The sequence below is a fragment of the Artemia franciscana genome, chromosome 2 (genome assembly GCF_032884065.1).
Source record: "Artemia franciscana chromosome 2, ASM3288406v1, whole genome shotgun sequence".
NCBI lineage: Eukaryota > Metazoa > Arthropoda > Branchiopoda > Anostraca > Artemiidae > Artemia > Artemia franciscana.
The window spans coordinates 17,841,222-17,859,416 of NC_088864.1; the positions used below are offsets into that span (position 1 = coordinate 17,841,222).

At 35.1% G+C, this 18,195-nt stretch overlaps 1 protein-coding gene and 1 long non-coding RNA gene across 2 annotated transcripts in view; one reads left to right on the forward strand and one right to left on the reverse strand.

Moving 5' to 3' along the window:
- On the reverse strand, positions 1 to 15,690 carry LOC136038057 (uncharacterized). Its single transcript, XR_010620123.1, has 2 exons — positions 15,589 to 15,690; positions 1 to 2,827 (listed from the first exon to the last, which is right to left on the reverse strand). It is a non-coding gene; the product is annotated as an uncharacterized LOC136038057 (long non-coding RNA).
- The window catches only part of LOC136038048 (uncharacterized), a 16,997-nt gene continuing 14,452 nt past the window's right edge, over positions 15,651 to 18,195 (forward strand). Inside the window, exon 1 of the mRNA XM_065721002.1 lies at positions 15,651 to 15,859. The gene's annotated coding sequence lies outside the window, so the exon portion shown is untranslated. The remainder of the gene's footprint in view (positions 15,860 to 18,195) is intronic.

Here is an 18,195-nt window from a genome sequence, read left to right on the forward strand (position 1 = left end):
TTTGGTTGATAAATCTTGTACTCTCTTCCAATATTTTGGAAAGAAAAGATAGAGGGGGGAAAGTATGGAGGGGGAAACTAACTCCAAGCCGAAGAGGTGGTTTGTTAGCTCTTTTTAAATTGTCTATAAGAGTGACATAGCCGAGTATTAAATGGTAGGGACATTCATTGGGAGGCACAACAAAAATTTGGATCGAAATATAATCTTATTGTTTTGGTTTTATAAAAGGAAATATCCATTTCATTTCTGAGAGAAAAAGAAACACAAGATTCCTGTTTTAGTTAATAATTCAAAGATATAAGTGTTTGAAGAGGTTAGGGAGAAGTCCATGACAATGCTTAAAAGTGAAACAAGAGGAAAGAAAGATATACGTAGATTGACCATCCAATAAATTATTGCTGAGCTGTTCTGTCATCTCAGACACTACTTTAATTGTTCTGTTCTATATTTTGAAAACAGTTAAGATAAAAGAAGAGAATATCGATAGGCAGTAGTACACTTAAAGTTAAATTAGAGAGTGAAAGAGGATCTTCATTATCGAACCAGGAAAAAAATGACGAAACTTCCGAAGACCTGCTAGGTTTCTGGAGAGTTTAAATTTCAAAAGAGCACAGTGATGTCTGAAAGAAAGACGTTCGTTCAATAAAAAACCCAGGAATCAAAAATGTCTATCAGGAGGACCAGTTTTATCACCATGAGTGGTAGGTAGAACAAAATTTTGATCATAAATACTACAACAATATCGCTTTGTTTGTTGAGACACAGCAATGAAAAGATCATTGATGAATATAAGGAATCAAAAATGTCCTAGGATAGACCCCTGAGGGATACCAAAATCAACCAGAATTGATCTTGATGCTTAGGGTCAATACTGATAGACCATCCAGATAAAAAAGTTTAAAACCAATGATAAGTATTTCCTCGTATCCCACGCCGTCAAACGCTTTCCCGACATCAAGAAATATTGCAAGTGGTAAATGTAACTTGCTAAATCAAGTGCGCTGTGAATCAACTTCCACAAGGCCATGCAAGTATGTTCTGTTGAGTTTTTAAGGCAAAAATCAAACTGATTGTAATGGAAATGTTCTATACAGAAACGACAGAAGTCTAGAATAAGTGAATTTTTTAAATTTTAATTAAGGCTGATGAAGAGAAATTAGTCCATAATTAGAAGGATTATCTCTAGAAATACCCTTATGGAGGAAAACTAATCTTACATATTTTAGGGAACTAAGAAAAGTTCCATTCAAAAATAATAAGTACATAAGAATTGTGAGAGGAGATAAAATAGAGGATAATATAAACTTCACAGCCTCGACATGAATTTGGTAGCTCAGAGATGATTCTCTGGACTTTAAACTCTAAAACAAGATCCAAAACCATCAATTTTTGACAAGACGGACTAAGGTACTTCTTGGAGTCACTGGTAGAAAAAGTATTAATTCAAAATGTCTTCAGAAATATATTTCCTTTTGGATGCAAAGTAAAATTAATATTCATCCATAATGACCTCACTATTAAGTATTATTGCCCCCTTAGAATTTATGTATTTGGCAATTTATTTCTTTTGGAAATAGGATGAAGAACTGCGTTCTGAAGTTACCAGGTTAATCTCATATTCTTGCCAAATTGGGATAACATCTGGGAGTAATAAATACACTTGGCCTTAAAATTAATGACTTCAATAAATTTCTGTTCTTTTATATTTTTCAAGATGATGACTATTTGTACTCGTACGAAAAGCTTAAGTTAACCAAGGGGCACAAGAGACTGAACGCTTGAAGATTTTAGAAGTTGAGACATAATCAACAAAAGTCTCTGGCCAATTCATAAAATCTGTTGAAAAGAGTATAAAATAGGGAAAGACTATCCTTTTGAGGTTATCCTTTGGCTGTATCCTAGGGGATTTAATCATAAATTGTGGGGAATTAAGGAGACCTACAAGCTACAAGTTTGGTTTCTACTAAGTTTAAAAAATCCATTATTTACCATGTAAGAAATCCTAACAAAGCTCTCCTCAAGACTCTCAGAATTATCGAGAGGGTCTTGGTATTTTCCCCATTATTAAACGGTAAAGAAACTTATTGTCTTTAGGATGGACAATACCACCTATCCTCCCTTTCAGAGATAGCGAACATGGCTCTCTTGATATTTTACTATTTCAGCACTCCACCATGCGTAATAAGTTAAGTTTTTTGGTACTAAAGTACTGTTCAGTAGGTAACATATAGCTAGGCTTCAATTTTCTTTTCGAAAAAAATTACTAAATACGAAACTTCAAACTCACCATACCCTAGAAGACAGAATATCAAACTTCTTATTTTCATGTATTTGAAAGGGTAGAGTCAATCTCCAGAAGAATGCATTATTTTTAGAGCCAGCAAGATCTTAGCTATTTCCCCTTCATTAACACGAAAAGAATGTCTTATTTTAGCTATTTCCTTTAAGACCATGGGAGGTCCTCAAAGCCTTTCGAAAACTATTGAGAGGACATAGGTTTGTTCTCTTTATTAAGCAAAAAAGAATTCTATATTTCTTAGGATTGGTATTGCCATCAGGGGTAGCGAGCAAGGTTCCCCATACCACTAAAACATTAAGCTTTACGAAAAATATACATGATATGCATTTACACTAGGACCTGAACCTCCACCTTGCATGCTGGGGGCGGCTCGTGAGGGCCCCACATCAGTGTGTTGTAGAGCCAAAGGGGCAGCATTCTCCTTGCTTTTTGTGGGATCGCAGAAAAACCTGCGTCTTCGCACTGTAGCGTTACCTCCTCATTGCATGCCTTTGTCCTCTTTCTAAGATGTTCTTGCTCAGAATTCTCCTTAAATAGACATAAAATTGGAGTTTCTCATGAAACGAAACAACTTATATTGATCATTTAAGAAAAATGGAAATTAGTTTTCATAAAATGAACACATATGGTTAAATTATATCTTGTTTTTCCTAAGAATAGCTTTCAAGAACCATGGAATTTAGTTTTCAGAAACACCTCACCCCCATCGTCCCTCACCTGTCTTAACGGGTCCCGAAAAATGAGGTAATTATATAAGACCTTGGAGGGTAAACATTAGCAAATGATGTGTAACCCCTTTGCTCTAAGTGGAATATAAACTTTAATAGGGATTAAAGGGGGCTCTTCCCTAACCTTCATAAGGTGGGTACGGCAGAAATGGGATATATGACAGAAAAATTTTAAAATAAGAAATATCGCAGATCGTAAATATTTATTTTGCCTTTATATGCGTTTGTATTCTTCCTGTACTATGTTATAGCAAAGAAAAAACATATGATTCTTCGCACATATTTTGTAATTGAGCTGCAAAAGTTTTGTACAACACCATTCTTGAGCTACAAAATTTGTATACAACAGCCTTTAAAAAAAATCGAAGAACATTTTGAAAACAAGAATAAATTTCTGGTTTTCATAGTTTCTTTATAGCACCTCCTTTTAAATTTGAGTTTAACAGGCCATGCATTATTGAAAGATCTGGCTTCAAAATTACTGCATATCACCCTTCATATTTTTAGGAGGAGGGACCTTACACAATAATTCATTATTATACTCAGAATATTCCTTGTTTTAAATATTTTTGTTTACTGTAAGAAAAAAATATTATCCATTCATTCATTATAAGTATCAAAAAGTTACATTTTTCGGACATTTCTTTTGAAGATTTAACTAGAACCATCTAATTTTGCAGATGAAAGCAGCTATTAAAAGTGACCTTTATTGGTAATTAAGTAACTCCAGATGTTGCTAGTAGCTAACTCTTTTTACCTGAAGGTATTATCAAAGGCTACAAAAATATCTAATGGCTATAAATCTTATCCCTGTCAGAATACAAAAAGTGCTTTGAAAAAGCTGGGCGGGTGAAAAGCGCATATTTTGCAAGATAAATTAATCAGCGATGGAGCTATATAATTGAGGAAGGGGGCAAGTTTTTACTTAGTAATATAATATAGTGAGTTATATTAGCTCTTACTTTGCTATAATCTTGCATTTTTTGCTAGATGGGGGCGGGTATACTTAATATACATAGAGACTTGCCTGCATATAACCAGACATCCAATCCTCTTTTTTCCAAATCGACTTGACACGTTCCATCTCAAATATAATACTGATAAAAGTTCCATTCTACTACCTTGTCCTATACCCCCCCGGAGGATAAAGAAAATCATCCGGTCCCGCCTGAAGAAAAGCAAAACAGCTGAATAATGGGAATCCTTTGTCCCTGGGAAATCAATAGAGGATCCTGTACGCTTCGCATTTGTTCCTGAAAAAAGCGGAAAATACGTTGTTTGCCAAGAACAAAAGGACAAAAGCAGAGGCGCCATTTGGAGGGGCAGGCGTGGGCAAATGGTCACCCCAGATTTTCTGGGGGGCCCAAGCTTCACCACAAAGGGTCCTTTTCCGGCCATAATAATCCCTTATGTCCAACATAATCCATTCTGTCCATTTGATTTGAAATTACTGCATGCCTATTAACCAAGTAGCGTAATTATCTGACGACCCTTGGGGTTTTGCTATTACGCTATTTGCTATTAATCATTGTCTACCATAAGACTCTAAAGACGAGAGTACAGAGAGAAGTAGAAGACTTTACATCATTAAGCCTATTAACTTTTTAGTTAGGTAAATATAAAGGCATTAATAAAGCCCTTAGCATTAGAACTCAAAAGATCACCAAGCATCTGAAACAATTTGTGACAACTTCGAAGCTAGGAAAGAACTTCATGCAATCTGGAAATCGGACTACTACTTTGGCGGATGAAATGAAGCGAGAGTACTCCGAGACTTTCGACCGTCTACTAGTCGAATTTGGCAGACAGTTTACAGATAACTTGCCAGTGCTGAGCACACTCGAAGCCTTGGGTCCAAGCTCGACCATGTTTATGGACACAGAGTTGTTCAAGCGTTTCTCAGCATTTTACGGCGAGCTGGTATTACCAAGCGTTTCTTGCTCGGTGAGGAGAAAACCCGGAAAACTTCCTAGACATTGTCGACCATCTTCAAGCATTACCAGTGGCTTACTCAGAAGTAATTAAAGTACTTTGTATTGCTGCCTCACTTCCTGTGACAACAGCGAGCGATGAGCGTTTGTTTTCTAGCCTAGAAATAGTGAAAAACTACCTGCGGGCTACAACAGGAGACGATCGTCTCAGTCACCTCCTTTTGATGTTTGCAGAGAAGGATTTAGTAAGAAATTGGACAAAGACCAGCTTGTTGGCGATTTTGCAAAGATGAAACCTCGGCAGTTCCCCTTGTTACCTTGAGTGTAGTAATATTTTTTCTCTTTTTATGTTTTTCCTTTTTGTAAATATATTTGATGAAGGAAAACCGAGATTTTGGTTACAACCCTCAGCATGTTAATGAAGATTACTTTCACCGACGTATTGTTTATTTGAATAAGAAAGTTTCTCACTGAGGAAGGCCAGTCTGTAGTCTGGTTGAATTTTCCACTTTCAGTTTAATCCCTTAACCTCGTTGATTGTGATCTTCTATGTTATAATTAATCCTAGAGGTCAGTGTGGCAGAGTTCCACATTCGGTTACAGTACATTTCCAAGCAATACATGGGTGCTGAAAATGCGTTTTTACTTAGAATATTCGATCGACCTGCTGCCAAAACCCGCATTTTTTCTTACGCGACACGAAGAGAGTCGGGAGGGGGGGCAAGATGGAGTTCATGCCCACCCCAAGACTTGGCCCAAATGGCGCCTCTGGACAAAAGGCTCTGTATGTGAAGCAGGAAAATATTGGTTATGAATAATTTGGACCATGTCCTCTTTGGCGACTCCCTGAAGGTTTTGTTCTTCACCAATAGGTTTTTAAACAACCAAAAAAATGTGATGTAACATCTGTGTTTGCATCATGATTTGGCGGGGGCCGTTGAGGTTTTTCCTGCCCCTCGTGGGTCCTTTACATCTATTATATAACAAACACCTGCATCTTAAGAAAATACTACCCGTTGCATAAGAAACACCTGAATTTTAAAGAAAATTAATAACACCTGAGTCTGGAGGATCGCCGTTAAAGTTCAACGTGATCTTAAACTATCGATGAAGAAAAGAGTAGCGACTATGTGGCATCACTACTGATATAAAGGATAAATAGCGGTTATTATTTGTGGACTTACGATAATTGGAAAATCTTAATTAATTGCTTCTTCTCTGAATCCGCATATAAAAAAGAATGACAACTCATTTTCTTAATTTGATTTCATTTGTTTTAAAAAACACACATTTTCAGATTCTCTGCAATTGCAGATATGAAAACATCATTAAGCTATCTTTTTCAAAATTTAAAATATTAATCTTAAGACGAATGTTTTATTTATTTGTTTTCATGGTACGCCAAACCAATAGTCGTAGATTATCAAACGAAAGCCTGTTCGAACAAAAACTTGTCATTTAAAGCAACAAAAGATGTCGCAATACAGAAAAAGGATTTTTTCTTGCCTTTTGACCTGTATAACAACCCCTTTGCTCGGAACATGACCGAAGCGTCTTCCAGCACAAACTAAGAAAAAGCCAATCGGATTAAACTTACTCTACTTGCTTAGTATACCTCAAGCCGCGTCTAGGCTGGTCGTGACGCCCAGAAAACGGCGACAGGTATCTTTCCAGAGGTTTAGTTCAAGGGTGATAGGTTCCAGAATTTTCTGTTACTGACGGTCCCAGTGACGGGCATATTTTCTGAAGCCTCCGATTGGTTCTAGATCGGACCTCACTGTCCAGCGTCAAGTCTTCTTTTTGCCTCCTGTTCTTTCTTCCATGCTGCTGGTGTTAGACATTTTCTTTTTCTGGCTTAAATAGTCATCTGTTGTGCGCATTATTTGGCCAAACCAACTTAGTCTCCTGTGCTGGACAATATCAGAGATAAATGGGCGATACCCACATCTCGCAAATTCGTCTTGTTGTCATGAGAGGCGATTCTGATGATTGTGACGTATATTTAGTGGAACATAAGATTATCCTTTGAGAAAAAAACAGGTCTAAGCGGCAGTAGGCCCTATCTCCTATTCAGGACTGCACTGGAAACTATGTTAAAACGTGCAGAATTTAAACTAGAAACATCCTTTTTCAAATGTAAGGTAAGAGCAACTTTAAGACTTAAGACCATCAGAAATTATTCAGTATATGAGGGGTCTATTACGACAACCCAATTTTGTTCAAAATAAAGTTTAACTTATTGGATCAACACTTTGAGAACGCATGTTCTCACATTAGGGCAATACATGAATGTTTTTTCAGTAAATATTTCTTTTGATATTTTTTTTCTACTCTACAGCCAATTTTGTGATTAATTTTCGCTCTTTGTCCTTGTAAAATCCTGCCTATGTTTCCTAAATATTGAAAGATCTTCAAACAATGACACCACACCCTCTTCTCCTAACAGATTAATAGCTATATTTTTGGATGTAACCGGGCAGAAGAGTCAACACAGAAGGGTTTAACCTTCACAATAAAAATCTAAGATATATCTTTGCATTTCCGATCTAGACCATGGATGCAAAGGCAACCCAAGTATTTATTCCTGCATGTGCCTTTTACATTTGGCACCCACTTCGTAAAACAACATATTTTTTTTCAAGAAATAGTAGCCTCCCTATTGAGAGTGGCTCTATTTGGCTACGCAATCTAGCAGGAAATTGCATTTTTACGAGGCTTAAATTATACAATTTTTAAGAATATATAACACCTACAAGACAGGCCAATTGGCAAAATCAAATGACAAAGAAATTAAACGCTATCACATCCTGTTTTGAGTCGACAGTTTTAATTGTCACAATTAAGAACCACCATACGTCCCGGAAACTCCATACTGCTTAAAGCAATCAAATATTTTAGGAGTAGCTGCTCTGACATCCATCAGTCTCATTTTTTCAAGTCATTATATACAAAAACAAGTTTTTTTTTAACTAAAAGTAAGGAGCGACATTAAAACTTAAAACGAAGAGGAATTATTCCGTACATAAAAGGGGTTGTTCCCTCCTCAACGCCCATCTCTCTACGGTGAAGTCTTTTTATTGTTTTAAATAGTAGAACTGTGACAGTCAAACTTTATCGTAAAGAGCGGGGCGTTGAGGAGGGGACAGCCCTTTCGATATACGGAGTAATTTCTGATCGTTTTAAGTTTTTATTTTGCTTCTTACTTTCAGCTAAATAAAAACTTGTTTTTGTATTTAATTTCTGAAAGTTTTTGAATTAATGCAGGTTTTGATTTTGGCTCATCGTACATGAGTAATTAAAATGAAATTTGCAGATTAATTTTTGCTTTTTTGGCTAAATGGATTTCTCTCAGTTTTCATCGGACGATTTTGAGAAAAAACGGGGCGGGAGAGAGGGCCTAATTGCCCTCCAATTTTTTCAGTTACTTAAAAAGGCCACTAGAACTTTTAATTTTATTTACGAACGTTTTATTAGTAATAAATGTACATAACTTACGTAACAAACTTCTATATTTTTATATTTTAATTACGTATATGAGGGGGTTCGTCCCCTCGTCAATACCTCGCTCTTTACACTCAAGTTCAAATTTTGTTCCAATTCTTTAAGAATGACCCCTGAATCACAAATACCGCTTAGTTAGAATAAATAGCTCTTTTGAAATTACAAAAAATACTTGAGTGAGGTACTAAGAAGAGTGAGGTACTAAGAAGGAGACGAACCCCCTCATATACGTACCAATTTTTGCTTGTATTAAGTTTTAATGGTGCTCCTTACTTTCAGTTGAAAAAACTTTTTTATTTAGTTTCCCATTGTTTTTATTTAAATAATACTAGAAAATCCAACGGTCCCTTCATTGAAATTCTCTTCCTTCATAATAAATTCTTCCGTGGAATGACCCTCCCACGTAACCCCCCCCCACCACTAGAAAAAATCCCCGTCAAAACGTATGTATACTTCCCAATAACCAATAAAATATGTAAACAATGGGCAAAGCTTATAACTTGCAGCCCTTCCCCCGCTGACTGCGGGGGATTAAGTCGTCCTCAAAGACATAGTTATTAGATTTTTCGACCATGCTGAACAAAATTGCTATCTCAAAATTTTAATCTCGTGACTTTGGGAAAAAATGAGCGTGGGATGGGGCTTAGTTGCCCTCTTCTCTTTTTCACTTAAAATTTGCACTAGAATTTTAAATGTTTGATAGAATGAGCCGTCTCGCTACATTCTAGCACCACTGGGTTGATAAAATTAACCTGAAAAAAAAAACAAAAAAAAACACCAATAAACTAATAAGCACGCATCCGTTATCTTTCTTCTGGCAAAAAATACAAAATTTAACTTTTTTGCAGATAGGAGATTGAAACCTCTACAGTAAGATTCTCTGATACGCTTATCTGATGGTATGATTTTCATTAACATTCTATGACCTTTAGAGGGTGTTTGCCCCTTTTATTGAAAATTTTCTCAGGGTCATAACTTTTGATGGGTCAACTTGATGAAACATATATATTTAAAATCAGCATGAAAATATGATTCTTTTGATATATCTATTGGTATCAAAATTCCGTTTTCGAGTTTCGGTTACTATTGAGCCGGGTTGCTCCTTACTGCAGCTCGTTACCACGAACTGGTTGATATTCTCGAATATTTTTCCAGTGTTATAATTAATTTTGACTAACCTTTTTTCAATGTTTGATTTTTTTTTGTCGCAGTGCACTTACATTTGTCAGGTTCGTAACTGAGAAAATAATTCGGAAGGAAAAGCAGGCACCGGTGTAAGAATTGTTTTCAAGTGCGGCCAATATTAATGAAAATATTATTTGATAATTAGAATAATAAGTGCCTAGATTTTTCAAAAAATCTCTTGTGTACGGGTATAAGGGAGAACTTATAAAATCAAAATGTTGTTATAGTTCTTAGAAGAATAGGGGGGGGGGAATGAGGTCTAACCAAGTTATACCTCAGATTCTAATTAAGGGGGTTTCTTCCTCGATTAGGTTTCAGGATTCAGGCCGCGTAAACCAAGCGCAGAAATATTTCTTAAAATGTGAAAAATATGCGATTTGAAGAGACTGTGCGTGATCAGACATTTAACATTTTTAGATCCCAAAATTGGAAGAATTTTTAAACAGTAAATGGTAGAAATCTTTTAATCATTTTATGATATAGTCATTCTATGCAAGAAACTTCGTGAACGTAGATACGTCGAAAGATTTTGCTTAAAATGCGCACAAGAATTTTGGTCACCAGCCTCTTCTCCTGAGCTTGAATGAGATAGCGTTTAAGACTCTCCAAGTGGACTGGTTGATTCTTCCTAAGGGGAATGGAATTAATCAAGGGTTCCACTGCCACTGAGGCAAAGTGGTTGCGGCTTGGTCAGATTTTTAGTGACTAAGAGAACATTTGGCGGAGCTGATATGCATGCTCATAAACACCCTGTCCTGCCTGTGAGCCCTACTCTTAGTTTTGCACTTGAATAACTCTGAGAAGAGAGGAATAAGCCAGACAGAAGACCATAAGATAGTGAAGACATATGGTTTTCGGAACAAAAATTATACAGTTTTCTCAGAATAAGGAAGACAATGACTTTTAAGACACAGAAGGACTTAAATTTTCTACCCTTTTAAGCACCGAGTTTCTCTGTACCCAATGATTATTTCGGTAATGACTGGCATATCGTACTTGTTAAATCCCTAATTTACAACAAGACAAAAGCAAGACCCCGTTATCTGTTGTCAACTGCTAAAGAATTATCGATAGATCAAAATATCTGAATAGTCACATAATAATATATTTGATTGATTTCTATTCCCAGTAGAGGATGTTGTGTCAATGTTATCAAACAGTTTTCATACTTTTATGCTGGCACATGCTGTCAGATATTCACATGAGTTGAAGTCCTAAAAAAAACTATATATAAAAATATTGACGTACCCATCGTTACCTCTGCACTAAAAATAGATAAATAGAAACATCATAGGACTGACACATACAAAATAATATATTTCAGGGAGGGCCTAACACTATGGAGGGGTCAAATTCTAAGAAATATACGATTTATTTAGAAAATTCTTGAGATTTTGGAGGGTCAAAAATAGAAAAATCCTATTTTGATTAGTTTTGATAAGCTAGGAAAGTAAGTTGTCCTAGCCATGAAACTTCAACAGAAAATATTATGCTGATTTATTAACAATATTTTCAGTTCTTTTGGGATTATTTTTATTGCAATAGGATCGAAGGGCGTGACACCAATTAATTTCACTCCACTTATTTCCAGGTGATTGAAAGATTGAATCGTCTCCCCGAATAAACTAAAATGAGGAATAATATTTACTGTCAAGATTAATTTTGGGGGAGAGGCGCTGAGCCTACTCCCGCTCCTTACAAATCCTCGAAGTGTAGAACTATTTGAAAAAACGTGTACTTTTCTTTAATGTGGTAGCCAAAAAAACTTATGTAGTTGACTGTATTTTCAACAGTTGTAAAAATTAAACATTGAAGTGACAAAGAATATTAACCATTATTTTCGGGAATTTAATAACAAACGTGGTTCAAGAGTAACATTCAGTCATGCTTCAATGTGAAAATATTTATCAATTTCTTCTTTCTTCTTTGTCGCGAGGGTAACTTATTAAGGGACTATGATCCAAATTTTGAACCAATACTGCGCATAAAAGAAATCTTGAACTCTGTAATCTATTTTAGTCTTATGAATAAAATTATTTATCATCATCAAGGCAGAAAAGTTATACCCGTTAAGTTTTCGATTTTGCCGTTTATCCAAAAATAAAGTAAAAATATTTATAAGCATTGATTTGCACCAATTCATTTTGAATTTTAATGAAAATAGGATCTGAATATTTTCATAAGGACGAGCCACAATACATGCGCCACTACGGTCATAGGCATTATAGTATAAATAATTTTGAATTTAAATATCAATAGGCTGAGAACCGTATAATAATGTCCTCGTAGGTCATTTGCACGTAAAATCGGTCACAATGGTATATGAATAAAATTAATACTTTTTGACCTTGTTGTCATGACTGTTATCCACATATAAAGATAATTTGGACATAAGATTTAGAAAAAATCCCCCTACCATCTTTCTCATCCCCAAGAACGGAAGCAATTCCCAACAATTTGTCTTTCATTTTAATAAAAAATTTGATCTGACTATTTGCATTAGGACGAGCCAAATTGAACCACTATGGACATGGGTATCATGGTATAGAGATTTCAAATTTAAACATCAATAGGATGAGAAGGGTCACCGTATAATGATGTCTGAGTCATTTGCATATAAAATCGGTCACAATGGCTTATAAATAAAATTGACACTTTTTGACGCTATTCTCATCGCTGTTATCTACATATCTAAAGATAATTTGGAAAAATGATAAACTAATTATGTAAAGGTTTCAGAATAATAAAAATCAAATCTAATTTCTTTTAGAAAGTCATTGTCGCAGACCTGGTTGAATCTCAATAGATTAACCTGAATATTTTTTAATCCTGTTGCGTACCTTTTATTAACTTTGGGGTGGGGTTATTGAGGGAAGCAAGTGCCTGAGTTTAGATAAACCCTCCTTAGCTGTGCCTCTGCTCATCAAAAGGCCGTATTTGAGAAGGTGGTCGCGTGTCCAAGGTCGTATCCGTGATTTCTTTTTGCAAGGGGAGGGCGGTTAAAAAAAAACTTTAAAACACGCACAAACAATTTATTTGTAGGCGTTTTTATAATTCAAAAAATTTTTTTTGGGGGGATGATTCAAACCCAGATGGATACAACCTCGCGCATTGCCCTCAATTAGTTGACCTAATGACAATTTAAAAACTAAAAATGGAGCCAGATTAGCCCTTAAAGTAAGTAACGTTGTTAACTCCACACCAATGGGAGAGGATGAAGGAAATACAACCAATTTGTTAATAAGTAAACTAAATCTATATATTTTTTTTAGTTCCTCTGTGAAATGTAATATCGAGGATTCCAGGGGGAAAGACAAGGGATTTTATCGGTTCTGATAAGTTGAGTTTAGAGACAAACTTATGCTTTGAATTCAATTTTAGTTTACAGAACTATAGCTAAAAAACAGATTCTAAAAATGCCTAGGCCATTGGCTTCATACTTTTGGGATTGAAAACAAATGTTGATTTATTGCTTGCAACAAAAGTTGTTCAATATTAAGTTCTCTACCCTCTATTTCAGTTCAAGTTTCATCAAAATCTAGCACCCCGAGCGTCTTGCACAGTCGATTTAATATGGAGCGACTCATTCAAATCCTTGGTCTGGTCTTTATCCATTTTCGGACTTGCATCTGGGCTACCTCGTAAGCACCCCAGACGCTAGTTGGATAGCGAAATAGAGATCACCCAATGGATACCCACCACCTCTCAACCCCAAGTGAAATGATTTATAAGCATAGCTTAGTATTGATTCATTTTTCATTTAATACAACATAGGATTTGATTTTTTTTTAAGAACGAGCCACAATACATGCTCCACAATTCTTTCATAATAAGGAGATTTTCAAATTTAAATACTATTAGGCTGAGAAAGGTCGCCGCGTAATGTTCTCGCAGGTCACTTACAAATGAGTTTCTCCTTCGGCTTCTGGAGAGTTAATCCTTGAAGTTTTCTTGAGATTTATTTCCCATTTGAATTTTCAACCTTTTCTTTTTAGACAGAATTTCCATCAAGAGTTGGTGTTTCAGAAGGTTGGCTTTCTGTCATGTGACGTTACTTAATTACGATTAAACCAGATACAAGAAAAGGGAGGATGGGAACCAGGCCGATCCCTGTTTTCGGGCTAGAGATTTGTAAAATTTATTCTATATTTTCTTGGGTTTTATACAGGGCCATATCCAAGATGTTTGTTTGTTTTTGTTGTTGTTGTTTGTCTTTTTAGGGGAGGGGGGTGCAAAAGGATTTTTTGAGGAAGATGGCTTACAAAAAAATTAAAAAATTACACCGGGCAAAAACTCCATTGGAGGAGGGTTCAAACCCCCTTACCCATGGATAGAGCTTAGATTATATGTGTATATCACCTAGTATTTCGTACTTATGTAGATGTTAAATAAATAAAAATAGGAGGAAACTTATATTCCGTTAAATTTGAGTTTTATCTGGTCAAAAGTTTAGTTTCAGAGGGTATCTTGACAATGTAAAAATTCTATCGTAGCAAGAATGGTTCTTTTTTTTGAAAAATTATCGAAATGCTCGTGAACTCTAGGAAAGGTTGGATTTAAAGATTAAAATAAAGTTTTTTTTCAATCTTCTCGATCACAAAAAATCCTACCGGTATACATGATTCTGCTGCTTCAATTTTGCTTTGAGTTCTGCTTCATTTGCATATCAGCCCCTTTTTCGTTGCAAAGACGTACTTTCAGTTCTACCACATGGTGCCAAAACCTAATATTTTCCAAAAGTAGATGGAGCTTGTTATTTATTAAAGAAAATAAAATGTATAATAAAAGTAAGTTGGTACTTTATTAGGGTGAGGATTTACTTATAAAAAAACTTTTATAAGCGCAAGAGGGGCATATAAATTAAATTTTAGATCTAAAATGATGAAATTCTCTCACTGGAGTCAGCCATCAGATGAGTCTCAGAGAAAATCCTCCTTGTCCACGGGTAGATATGCATGCATAAATACAATTTGTTTCATTTAGCCTCCAAACAGTGTTTCATGAGTAGTATTAATTTCGATTCCCCCTAGAGATGGCTTTTCACTAGGGTATAAGGCACCGAGGTAATTGAAATAGAATTCATTTATCTCCCCCTGTACCTATCTTAGGCCCACTCAAGGAGGTAAGTAGGAAAGGGCTCAGTTTGTAGGCCCTTTATAAATAAAAATATTTTTTTTCAATTTTTGGACACTTCTTATTCGAACTATCCCATTAGATATCGGTTATATTTATGTCCCATTCCCAAACAAAATTTTGTTTGCCTAAGGACCTGGTCTATTTAACCTGAATAAACCCAGGGTCTATTTTTAGCAAATTCTCTTTTGATTATTTCATAATTATTAAGTCTTGGGGTAGCATTACATTTTCGTTAGTGCTGTCACTTTGAACCATAAAAATAACAGAATTCCATTTTTCCTATTTTCTTGCCATATTTCTTTTAAGTTCTCACTTAATCGATGCTAACGATCAGATTCTATTCTCTATATCATTGATATTTTAAACTTTTAAACTTAAAAAAAATTCAGTTTTCTTAACTATTTGTTACGTAGTTATGGATTCTATGTTTTGTCTTCCAAAGGAGATAATTTCTCTTCGTTTTAAATTTTAATGCTCCTTACTCTCCTTTACTTTCTTAGTCCTTACTTTCTACTCCTTAGCTCCTTACTTTTATGTGATTTCTTTTTAATTCAAACAGTTGGTACAAGCTAAGGTTAGTTTCAACTATTCTGTGTGTTTGTAAAAAAAAAATTCTTATAAACAAATGCAAGTGATTTTCAAACCGTGATCATCATGAAAGCCCATTTATTACGCTTATTTAATGAGTTACTACACTTAATTACAATTAGTTCTTATGAACTAGAGTAGATTAAGCCTTCATAATTATCACATGTTAATTAATTAACAAAAAAGTGAATAGAGAAAAAATACAGGCTCAATTACCTACCCTGTTGAGGATGAGTCATCATGTGGGCTTCATGCTTGTCTTTGAAACCTGTCTCTTGCTTAGATTATTCAGCCAGTCTTTGTGTTGAAGCTCTGAGATATGTATCTTACAATAAAAGGAGCATTTTGAAGTTATTGGGCGCTAAAAATTGAATTTTTTAGTGTGGTTTGGAATAATTTTTTGTTCAAAGGATATAATTGAAATCCAGAAAATAGTCTGACCTTGGCTATGAAAGAAGTAACTTGGATTTAACTTAGCCTACGCTTTGAAGGTATGATATAGGGTCTAGAGGTGTTTATGCTCTAGAATTCATGGGAATATGGGGGAGGGGTGTAACGAAGACCAGACTGCCTTTCCATCATAAAGAACAATAGGGAAATTTTTTTGTAAGACTGGAATAAAACTTCAAATGAATATTTCAACCCTATATCAAAGGGCCGTCCTCGGCAAGACAAATGAAAAGTGAATATGTAAGAACTCACATGAAAATACAATCTTTAAAACTAAAATCTTTTCAAAACAGTATTAGCATCATTACTTCAGGGAAGTTCAACCAGGATTCTTCTTTCATTTGTTTTGCTGGTAAAATTCTAGTTAATTGACTTCTTGCTATCTCGGAAAGGGTTTAGGTTAGGAAAATGAAACTTTCAGGAATGGGTCTACAGGCTAATGTATGTCCCGGGAAGGTATTTTAAAGTACCCACCTCCACTCCTTCTCCCTCTAGAGGGCCCTGAAATTTGCCTACATGACAGGTCTATACCTATTGAAATTTTGACAAAACAACATTTTACCTTAATCTTTAGTTACTAGTTGCTTTTTCTCTGCCTTGGTTCTGAAAATGCAATTCCTGTTATTTGAGTAGAATTTTGAGCCATATCAATGCTTTTTTTCAAAATTTAGGAAATGTATTTGCATATCTTTAAAACCTTATAAAATGGAATTGAGCAAAGTTATGAAGCTGAAAACAATTTTGTTGTACTTCAATTAAGCAGAAAATCTATTTTGCAAGGTTTCAATTTTATAACACACATATTTTTAAAGGTCATGAAAGGTCAGGGCCCTCAAGAGGGGGAAGGAGTGGAGGTAGTTGCTTCAAAATACCTTCCCGGAGCATACTTTAGTCTGTAGATCATCCCTGAAAGTTTCATTTTCCTAACCCAAACCCTTTCTGAGATAGCAAGAAGTCAATTAACAAGAATTTTACCCCATATTCAATAAATATGGATATTGTGATGATTTAAGTTTGACTTCTTTTTACCAAATTTGTCTCCTCTCTGGCGTCAATTTAGGGGAGGGGATTAACCGCATAATTTTTCGCCCCTCCCTTACATTTATAAAAACCAAATTTAAAATTTACAGTCAAATTGATATTTTCGTATCTGCATTCATTTAGCCTATCAATGCTCTTGATTTATTTGGCTACTCGGAGTTTTATGAGGTTGTAGCCCCCTTCAAAGCAAAATTGTTGGACATTGTGGAAAGGACGGCGGTACTTGTTATAGCCACCACACCAAAGGAGTGAAGTTAGGTTAATCCTAATTAAAAATACCAAATTATGAGGAAAATATAATACTTGAGTAACAGAAAAATACAATAGAGAATTACAGAAAGCAGGCTATCCAGAATACAGTATATTAAATAGCCTACATAACCTAGCCAACCCTCAAGTTAAATATTTAGTTAAAAATTTAAATAAAAAAATTTACAGTCAAATTGATATTTTCGTATCTGCATTCATTTAACCTATCAATGCTGTTGATTTATTTGGCTACTCGGAGTTTTATGAGGTTTTAGCCCCCTTCAAAGCAAAAAAATAAGTTTTTTAAACTGAAAGTAAGGAACAACATTGAAGCTTAAAACGAACAAAAATTATTACTCATATTAAGGGGATTGCCCCCCTCCTCAACATCTCGCTCTTTACACTAAAGCTTGGAGTATTTTTAAAACAGCTTCTTATTGTTCTAATTAAACGACCATTGTGTTTCAAGAATCGTATTTAGAGAATTGGGATAAAATTTAAATTTTAGTGTAAAGAGTGAGATGTTAAGGAGGGGGCAATCTCCTTCACATACGCAATAATTTCTGTTCGTTTTAAGTTTTAATGATGATCCTTACTTTCAGTATAAAAAAACTTGTTTTCATATTAAATTTCTGATTATTTTTTAAATAATGCCAGGAGATCTGGCCCCACCTCCAGGGAGAAACCCCCCTCCCTACGGAAAAATCCTTTAAACAAGTCGTAAAATTCTGGTTTAGCTACTTTCAGCTATCTTGGAAGGGGGTTAGGTTAGAAAAAATGAAACTTTTCAGGGATGGGTCTACAGGCTGAAGTATGTCCCGGGAAGGTATTTTGAAGGACCCATCTCTATTCTTTCTCCCTCTAGAAGGTCCTGACCTTTGATGACCTTTAACAATCTGTGTGTTATAAATGTGAAACCTTGCAAAACAGATCTCCTGCTTAAATAAAGTACAACAAAATTGTTCTCAGCTTCACAACTTTGCTCAATCCAATTTATAAGGTTTTAAAGATATGCAAATACGTTTCTAAATTTTGAAAAAAAAACATTGATATGGCTCGAAATCCTACTCAAATAACAAGGATCGCA